The following is a 10,192-nucleotide window of genomic DNA, read 5'->3' on the forward strand; positions in this document are numbered from 1 at the left end:
TCATACGAAAGAAAACGTTGTCTTCAGCGACTTCCTAACTAATCGAATCGTCGGTTCCTTTACGACTACGCCACACGGAGTCTCAGAGATTTCTGACACTTTTTCAGTGATCCGTAGTTCAAAGTCTTCCAAATTGGAAGATATTGGAGTTTTGTCCCTTGGACCAAATTGTAGTTTCCATACATATTACTATTTTGGTCACTGCCGTTTTGGAGAAAAAAAAACCGCTTAACATTTTTTGAGAGCAGATTTTTCAAGGTCAGCACTTTTTGGAGCCTAGTTTCATGTCAACTTTGTGGTATCTCTTTTTTTAAGTTAAAAAAAAAAGATTTAGAACCTCAACTATGAAACGCGCTGAAAACAGGTTCCGCCTATTTCTTGTTTTTTTTTTTGCCTTCTCGCAACAAATTTCAACGAACTCTGGAAATTTCGTATTTTTACTTCTTTATTCTTACTGATATAACTGACTGGTTATATAACCTCGCCAAAACGCCAAAACTCTTGTTCCTTATAATGTTTTAAATTTTCATCAAACCGATGTCATTTGAAGAGGACATTCGAATTTGATCACTACAGAAATTTAGCGGCAGAAATGCACTTTGAACTAGAATAAAGGCGATCTGAATTGTTTCAGTATAACAATTTTGGATTGTCTTTTTTGAGAGACGATTCTGTTAATGTGTTAAGAAAAATAGTTAGAACACTTTCCGGGAATATCCGATTCAACAAGGGCAAACAATTAGGTTATTTAGACACTGTATATTTGTTTAATTCATCCATTTTTCTATCTTCATTAATTATATTATTAAAGAAGCATATGTGTCCTTAAACACATCTGAGACTCCCTGTCCATTTATTCATGTGTTTTTGAACCTCGTTCCGTCTCTTCCTTCATTTTCTCTTTTCTATGACTTTTTTCATCTTGAAATAATTCCAGATCTACTGTCATTTCCTTCTCCTTCGTCTTTTTCTTCTTTTCACCATCTATGACAACTCATTCTTTTTTTTTGAAGACGTTGTGTTACTTTCTCGACGGCTCAACGAACTCGAAGCATGTGTTGACTAGAGGTCCCTCTCTCTTCGGATACAAATCCATCTACGCTTCATTGCATAGGTTTTCCCGAATTCCTGTATAATGTGTATCCGATTTGTGCTCACACTCGTCGAGTACCCAATTCCCATTTCTCACACCTTCGGGTCTTTTCAATGATTATTAAAGAGAATAGGAGAGCATATAAAATAGTTTCTTGTAAAGAAACGTTCGACATCATTCCTAGAAAAAATGATTGTACCGGTGGTTGGCCATACAAATTTTTGAAAGATACGACTAGAAATTCAAGGGATTTCTTCAAAAAAGATTGAGTTTACATATAGCATATTTTTTAAATTTGCAGTTGTTTCGTTGCAGTTCATTTTTACAAACAGCAGTTTTGGAAAATTGCCGAATTGCAATTGCTGCCCACCCTTGGTATGTCAGTCAAAATTTCAACTGACTTACTTTCTGCACACATAATTCCATACTACGGCTATAATCACAGAGACCGGTGAAACAAATGCCCCCATTTTTCTGTGGTGTGTTTTGGTGCATTTTTCTTTAAAGGTCTTCTAGCAACCAAGCGGATCAAGATTTTTAAATGTTTTCAAGTGCTGAAATTGTCACCAGAAACCCGGCATTTTTTTTCTGATATCATTTTTCATCGCTTCTTTGCTAATCCTTTTTCAAACGGAGTTTTTTGTGTTGATAACGATGCAAAGAATGTTGTTTATTTTGTTTGCCTTGTTCAATTTATAAAGAAAATGTTTTGAATACAATAATTTAAAAAAAACTATTAGTGGGTTTTTCAATTTCAATTAAGAAATTCGAGTTAAAAATGGGACTCAATCAGTCAGCCCTCTTTATTCTGTCCTGTTTAACTAGGAAATTATCGGTTTTTCGTTATTTAAACTTATTCTACTGATATAATCCTAATATATGTACTTGTGCAATGGAAAGCAATTCAATGAATAAAGTTGTAAAACATTGTACAAAAAACGGGCGAATACAATTTTTAAAAATTTAATCCGAATTCTAACAAAAAGCGATCCCACCTTTCAAAGAATTCTTCAAATTATATAATAAATCTCCGAAATCAACCAAACAAAAAATCTTCATGTGCTGTTGGTTGGCGGTGTCGCTTCATCAAATGTTCTATTATTCAATTGTTATGCTTCTCTTCAATGAGCATCACCGGGCGGTCGGCGCCCTTTTTACAAATTTCACCGTCGTCTGATTCTGATTCGAATTCTGATTCCCGAAATGTATAGATGAATGAATTCCTAGCTATCGTTTCTTCTTTTTTGAGAGCAAAATTGCTCCACGATGACCAATCATCCATTCTTTCGTGCCTAGACGTTGCTCATTTCAAGCTCATGTGATGACAGTGATCATGTATTTTGAACCTTCTGAATTTGACAGTTGATGTAGAGATACTTGAATTTTGAAAGTTTGAACGCTGTCAAAAACACACTTTTCGATTACGTAGTACATCCATTCTATTGCAGAAATCAAAATTTAATACTACGAAAGTTTCTAGGAAAAGCCTGAAATTTTATTTATTTAATCTAGCTTCTCAGGTTCACTGCAATATCCTGTTTTTTGATTTTTCGAAATACTTTATTGCAAACAATGAGAAATCAAATGTTCCATGGATTAGTCAATGTGGATTTGCAATAAAAAGAAAAAAGAATGAAGAGAGTTGCTCTCGTCAGTTGAAAAGATTGGAAACTTGCCTGAGAGGAAGAAGTTCATTCTTTCATTTCTTCGTTTCGTTTTCAGCTTCTGCTGATGCTCAAAGTATCCAATGAGCTAATGAAACAAAAATCAACAACATTTTGAATTCTGATTAAACTATTGTTTTGACGGTTTCTTTTCTAATAATGCAAATAAATATTATTAAATCTTATTAAGTATATTGAAAGTTTATCATTGGAGAAGACAAAAAGTCTCAAAAAATGTAAGTTTTGAAGCGTAAAATACTCAGAATGTTTCATAGAAAGTTTTACGTAAAGCTTAAATGCTTTGGCTCTAAAAAAATTTAACTATCATAAAGATTGAAATTCTTATTTATTGTTTAAAATCTTTCAAAACTGTTTGAAAAGCTCTATTGAATTTTTTTCTTGTAAAATTTTCAGACGAGAAATATTAAAGTATTTTCTTAAATATTTTTTTAAATAAAAAATCAGCAAACACACTGCAATAGGCCAAATATCTCTATCTTAACCGGCTTGGAACCGGGCAATTTGCATGGTTTCTGATAAAAGTTTCTCTGTAATTTTTTAGTGTTGTAAGTTTTCTGACGAATTTCCTCGAATTTCCTCAGTTATTAGACAAATAATAAATTTCTAATTGTAAGAAAATTGATAAAATGCCGAAGCTAAAATTTCCTATTTTATTTTTCTAAAATATAACTGAGAAAAAACTCACAAGTTCCCCCCCCCCCCCCCCCCCATTTTTATACAGCGATGAACATGTTATGTAGTGGAACACACTTTTACATGAATCTAGAATTGCTTTCCACCCCTACCATCATCATCATCACCAGGACAATTATGACCATACTTTATCCCAAAGCTCCTTCTCTTTTTGTTTTCAAATATAAGAAAACATAAACTACATTTGAAGAAGAAAAGATTCTATTTTTCTATTACAAAGGTGATTTGATCCTTCATTTTTTAGATTAATCCTTATTAGCAAAATACCTAAAAGTTTATTTTGTAATGCTTTACATTTTTTTCTGCTGATCCTTTTGTGATTTTTGATGAAAAAAGATAGCGTGGGTTGTGATAGAAGGTAACAGACCATTTCACTTCACTGACCTTTATTCGTCTTTTTTTAGAAATCATCTTATACGTTCTGTTTTTCCCTCAAAATTTTATTTGAATGACGTAAAAAATGTGTAACGATGCTGATCACATGAAGAATAATTGATAACTCGTTGAGGTCTTATTTACAAAAAAAATAACTGCGAAGGCCCCTTGATACTTCCCACGCTTCGATTGAAGTTCACAGCTCTCTTCTGAATCATACATAAATATATGGAAAATAAGAACGAATATGGGAAAATAATGTTTTTTTGCTAAAAATTAAGTGAACTGCTGAATTGTTTGAAATTATTATTATTATTGAATACGTTTATTTGAACATAAAAATAAGAGAAGAAAAAGAGGAAAAATATCATTACTTATATATTAAAAAATACAGTTCGTCTGTCCATAGTTTGTAGTCTATGTAGTCTTTGTAGTCTGTGACGTCACACCCAAAGTCAGTGAGAGTTTGTGGGCGGGGCCTGTCACCTTCGTGGTGACACCCATCGTGGTGAGACCCTTCGTGGTGAGACCCATCGTGGTGAGACCCTTCGTGGTGACACCCATCGTGTTGAGACCCTTCGTGGTGAGACCCATCGTGGTGAGACCCTTCGTGGTGAGACCCTTCGTGGTGAGACCCATCGTGGTGAGACCCTTCGTGGTGAGACCCATCGTGGTGAGACCCTTCGTGGTGAGACCCTTCGTGGTGAGACCCTTCGTGGTGAGACCCATCGTGGTGAGACCCTTCGTGGTGAGACCCATCGTGGTGAGACCCATCGTGGTGAGACCCTTCGTGGTGAGACCCATCGTGGTGAGACCCTTCGCGGTGAGACCCACATTTTTGGCGAGAAATTCAAATTTTCAGTGAAAAAAATTTTGGCGAGAAATTCAAATTTTCAGTGAAAAAAATTTTGGCGGGAAATTCAAATTTTCAATGAAAAAAATTTTTGGCGGGAAATTCAAATTTTCAGTGAAAAAAATTTTGGCGGGAAATTCAAATTTTCAGTGAAAAAAAATTTTGGCGGGAAATTCAAATTTTAAGTGAAAAAAATTTTGGCGGGAAATTCAAATTTTCAGTGAAAAAAATTTTTGGCGGGAAATTCAAATTTTCAGTGAAAAAAATTTTGGCGGGAAACTCAAATTTTCAGTAAAAAAAATTTGGCGGGAAATTCAAATTTTCAGTGAAAAAATTTTGGCGGGAAATTCAAATTTTCAGTAAAAAAAAATTTGGCGGGAAATTCAAATTTTCAGTGAAAAAAAATTTGGCGGGAAATTCAAATTTTCAGTGAAAAAAATTTTGGCGGGAAATTCAAATTTTCAGTGAAAAAATTTTGGCGGGAAATTCAAATTTTCAGTAAAAAAAAATTTGGCGGGAAATTCAAATTTTCAGTGAAAAAAAATTTGGCGGGAAATTCAAATTTTCAGTGAAAAAAATTTTGGCGGGAAATTCAAATTTTCAGTGAAAAAAATTTTGGCGGGAAATTCAAATTTTCAGTGAAAAAAATTTTGGCGGGAAATTCAAATTTTCAGTGAAAAAAAATTTGGCGGGAAATTCAAATTTTCAGTGAAAAAATTTTGGCGGGAAATTCAAATTTTCAGTAAAAAAAATTTGGCGGGAAATTCAAATTTTCAGTGAAAAAAAATTTGGCGGGAAATTCAAATTTTCAGTGAAAAAAATTTTGGCGGGAAATTCAAATTTTCAGTGAAAAAATTTTGGCGGGAAATTCAAATTTTCAGTAAAAAAAAATTTGGCGGGAAATTCAAATTTTCAGTTAAAAAAAATTTGGCGGGAAATTCAAATTTTCAGTGAAAAAAAATTTGGCGGGAAATTCAAATTTTCAGGGAAAAAAATTTTGGCGGGAAATTCAAATTTTCAGTGAAAAAATTTTGGCGGGAAATTCAAATTTTCAGTGAAAAAATTTGGGCGGGAAATTCAAATTTTCAGTGAAAAAAAATTTAGCGGGAAATTCAAGTTTTCAATGAAAAAAATTTTAGCGGGAAATTCAAGTTTTCAATGAAAAAAATTTTAGCGGGAAATTCCAATTTCTGAGAAAAATCGAGAAATGTCTGCAATGTTCCAGAACTTTCTAGAAAATTCGAGAAAATTCCGGAATGGTCCAGAATTTTCTAGAAAATTCGGGAAAACTCTGGAATATTCCAGAACTTTCTAGAAAATTCGAGAAAATTCCGGAATGGTCCAGAATTTTCTAGAAAATTCGGGAAAACTCTGGAATATTCCAGAACTTTCTAGAAAATTCGAGAAAGTTCTGGAATGGTCCAGAATTTTCTAGAAAATTCGGGAAAACTCTGGAATATTCCAGAACTTTCTAGAAAAATCGAGAAATGTCTGCAATGTTCCAGAAGTTTCTAGAAAATTCGGGAAAATTCTGGAATATTCCAGAATTTTCTAGAAAATTCGGGAAAAGTCGGCAATGTTCCAGAACTTTCTAGAAAATTCGAGAAAATTCCGGAATGGTCCAGAATTTTCTAGAAAATTCTAGAAAGTTCTGGAATGGTCCAGAAGTTTCTAGAAAATTCGAGAAAATTCCGGAATGGTCCAGAATTTTCTAGAAAATCCGAGAAAGTTCTGGAATGGTCCAGAATTTTCTAGAAAATTCGGGAAAATTCTGGAATATTCCAGAACTTTCTAGAAAAATCTTGAAAAGTCTGCAATGTTCCAGAACTCTCTAAAAAATTCGATAAAATTCTGAAATGTTCAATTTCGTGGAAAAATTCAAGAAACTTCTGCAAAGTTCTACACAGGGTTCTGGCTCGACCCCGCGCTTCATTGGACACTGAAATGGCGGGAAAAAACTTTGAAATCGCAAGAGGAATTTTCACGCAGCGCGTTGAAAAAAGTGTATGCATTTGCGCGTGACGGTGTTTCTTCAAGTTTTGATACTCCTAGAATATTCTGAAGTTTCAATAATTTTAAAAAAATATCAAAAATTGTTATAATTTTCAGAAACGCTCGCCAAAAACTTTCGGAAAGGACCGGAAAATGTTTCATATGATTTGAAGAACGTAGAGAAAATTATACGTTCAAGAAATTTAGAAATAGTTCCAGGAAACTTGAGGTTTTAAGTTGTAATTGCTCAGAACTTAGTTATATAATATTTATGTTGCTCGAAAATTTCCGGTAACCAGGGAAAAAACGTTCCATCTGCAAAGAAGGCTTAGAAAATTTAGAATTTGATTTCAATTTTGAGTACGCCAGTCGGAGCACGCGCTTCAGCGCGTGCGAACGGCTGGTAAATTATATTGAATATTGTGGAATGGAACAGAAAAGTGGGAACGGGTTGAGGCCTTGTTACATAACCTTACCATTTATTAATGTTTCCAAAAAATAGGGATAAAGCCTGTGTCTGATGAACGAAAGTTAAGAATGATTGCTTTTTGCAAGGTTTACTATAGCACTGAGAACACGATGAGTGAAAAAATGAGTTCGAAGTTTGCTTTTAGGAGTTTTCCATCTGTAAGCGTAGATGTTCCTAGTTCTTTCAGAAGGTAATATTTATTCAAAAATTAAAAAAAAAATCAGAGCACATTTTAAAATTTCGTTTAGACGAACCCCATTTTTTGCGGACCTAAACATGATATTCAGGTCAACAAAAAATGATATTTACAAATTTTCAGAACTTACACACCAGTCGAAAATTGCATTGAGAATTTCAAATCAACCCAGGTTTTCTTGTTTTGAACAGCTCTTCGCTGTTCAAAAATTCATTCTAAAATTGTCCGATTTTTTGAACTATCCTTGTTCCTCTTTCTCTCTTTTTTCGGTCAATTCTATTTTAATCCAGAGCACTTTTAAATCGAATAAACATTTAGTTGGGATGCCAATTAACAAACATTTCGTCCCCCCGAACTTGATCTAATTACAACTTTCACTCCTTTCAATGTTCTGTTTGAAACTCTTTGAATCTTTCAGAATTTTTCCCAGAAAAACTTCTTCTTTTGTTCTCACGTTATTTTATCATTTTACATTCAAGTTCTGAAAGATCAAATCAGACTATGAATAAGGCAAACCTTTTTACGAGAAAATTGAATTGCGTTGGTGTTCAATGTTTTTATGCCGTAGATTAGTAGTTATCTGAATCAGTTTTGTCTATACATTTTCTTTTTCAACTTGCGTTGATTTCCACGTACAACTTATTCATTTTCATGAAGAACAATTTATTTGTTATCTTCAATTGTCCATCTTTTGCCTTTGCTCCTTCCAATTTCTTGATTTTTTTGTTTGTACGTCACTTCACATAGCTTCTCCTTTTTCTTTTTCTTCTACCAAATTGATAATTGATGAGTGGCGGAGCACCCAGTGGAGTAGTGTGAGATTTACATGTATGTGAATGGGGGACTAGATTTGTTTTGTGTTGTGGATGTGTATTCCGTTTCTTTATTTCCATTCATTCTATCATCAACACATGTATGTTCTTCCGGGAAACTTTTTTTCGCACTGGTTCCAAAGTGCCCGTAATTTGCAAGTTTAAGCTAAAAATCAATTCATTGTTGGGCTTGTCTAGGAATTTTTAATATATTCCAGTATTTTCATTATTTATCTACTAGAGATTAAAGCTAATAATGAGTCAAATAGTAAAAGACCGATGGAAAAATCAGTTCCTGAAGGTATTTTTGGTAATGCTGAATCATCCATCAAAACCTTTTTCAAGGATTCGTAAAATTACTATAAAGTTTGATATTAACAACAGTTAAAATTTTGCAATATTTGTACTGACAGTAAGTTCACTAATTTCAATAAAAACTTTGTTTAAATTTTTCTTTTTTATTTTGCCGTTGTTTTTGTTGTGAAAATTGACCAAAATTGATATTTGTATGTTATTATTCAAAAACTAAAAAAGAATCTCGCCAATACACTTTTATCATAAAACATCTTTTAAAACAAAACAATTAAACTACGAGTAGCCACAGTATTCTCAAACACTGTGATCTCCTGATATTGTTCTATATGGTGATAATTTATTATTTTATTTACACTAAAACGTGTGTGGCGTTATATTTTCCCATAACTAAACTTTATCAGAATTTCAGGAGATCAAACAAAGAAGGGACAATTAGACCACATGTGGTAAACTGTTAATGCCATTTTTTTACTCGTGATTAATAATTATCAGTGACAATTCAATTAAAGTATTCACCGAATGAGCACGTTAGACGAATTCTGTAAAATATGTTTAAAAACTTATTCCAAATAATAGTATTCTGCGAAATTATTTTTGTGATTTTATAAGTCACCGATATATAAATTTCATTACGCTGCTTTTGAGGTATGACTTTAGATTTGCGTGGTAGTAACTTATAAATGCTTGCCATAATCATGATGATGACAATTGTTATAGGTTGTCGAAATTTATTTAGAAGAATAAAATACTTGTCAACTGGAAAGAATACATTTCATTTTGAAACATACAGTTTTGTATATAATTTCGTAGATTGAATAAGCTTCCTGACCATAGACAAAAATCTCCGATACAACTTTGTGGTTACTAATTTAGAGTTAAATTAGTTTAGCTCCCTATTAGTATTCTCTAGTTACTTCCAACTATACAGCTTCGTTGCCTAATTGTCAAAATTTTTATGAGAACTATCTAAGCATTGACGTAGGTTTCATTAACTTGTTAACTCACGGTTGTATGAAACAAATTTCAGTTTTTAAAGTGTTTTCGATGTTTCTAACATTTCTTTCAAGAAACCCCATATTTTTGTTTGATCCGTGCACTAGATTAAAAAAAAAACCTTTACACTTTGGCTTTTTTCTGTTTTCATATAAATTTGATCTTGCTTTTTTACACTAGAGGTCCGAAAAAGTAACACCCAATTTAGAAAAATAGCCAAAACAGGAGGAACGGCTCGCAATTTATGTGCATTTTTTTGTGTCAACTCCACCCCAAGGCTTCTTCTTCTGCTACTTCTACATCTCTACGCCTGTCCTCCGCCCATCTCAAAGTTCGTTTATGTCTTGGGGACCGCATTTTCTCCGCCCCTTTACTCTTCGTTTTTTCTTTATTTAGTAAAGAAGAGATGTGGAAAAGATATTCATACTTTCCTTCCGTCTAAAATTCAACTGGCTTCTGAAGGTTTCTGCTCAGTCTAGGGCCACTTTTAATAGTTCACAAATAAACTATTGTTCAGTCTTGACAGAAGAAAAACATTCAATGACCTTAACTTTATTCCTTATTTTTGTCATTAGACATCTCGCACTTTGCTCTTTACTTCCTTGCCTATTTTCAAAAGACAACTCATCGTTGGACCCTTACCCCCCGAGATTCAAAAATTGAATATTCAATTGATGTGAAAGAAATCATCTGGGCTACCAGAGACGTGCCTCCTG

The 10,192-nt window shown here is 33.3% G+C and overlaps 1 non-coding gene across 1 annotated transcript; it reads right to left on the minus strand.

Annotated features, from left to right (window-relative positions):
* Window positions 1–1,073: 1,073 nt before the first annotated feature.
* K09G1.6 lies at window positions 1,074–1,153 on the minus strand. The gene has a single exon (NR_069203.1). It is a non-coding gene; the product is annotated as an Unclassified non-coding RNA K09G1.6 (non-coding RNA).
* Window positions 1,154–10,192: the final 9,039 nt, after the last annotated feature.

This window comes from Caenorhabditis elegans, chromosome V (genome assembly GCF_000002985.6).
Source record: "Caenorhabditis elegans chromosome V".
NCBI lineage: Eukaryota > Metazoa > Nematoda > Chromadorea > Rhabditida > Rhabditidae > Caenorhabditis > Caenorhabditis elegans.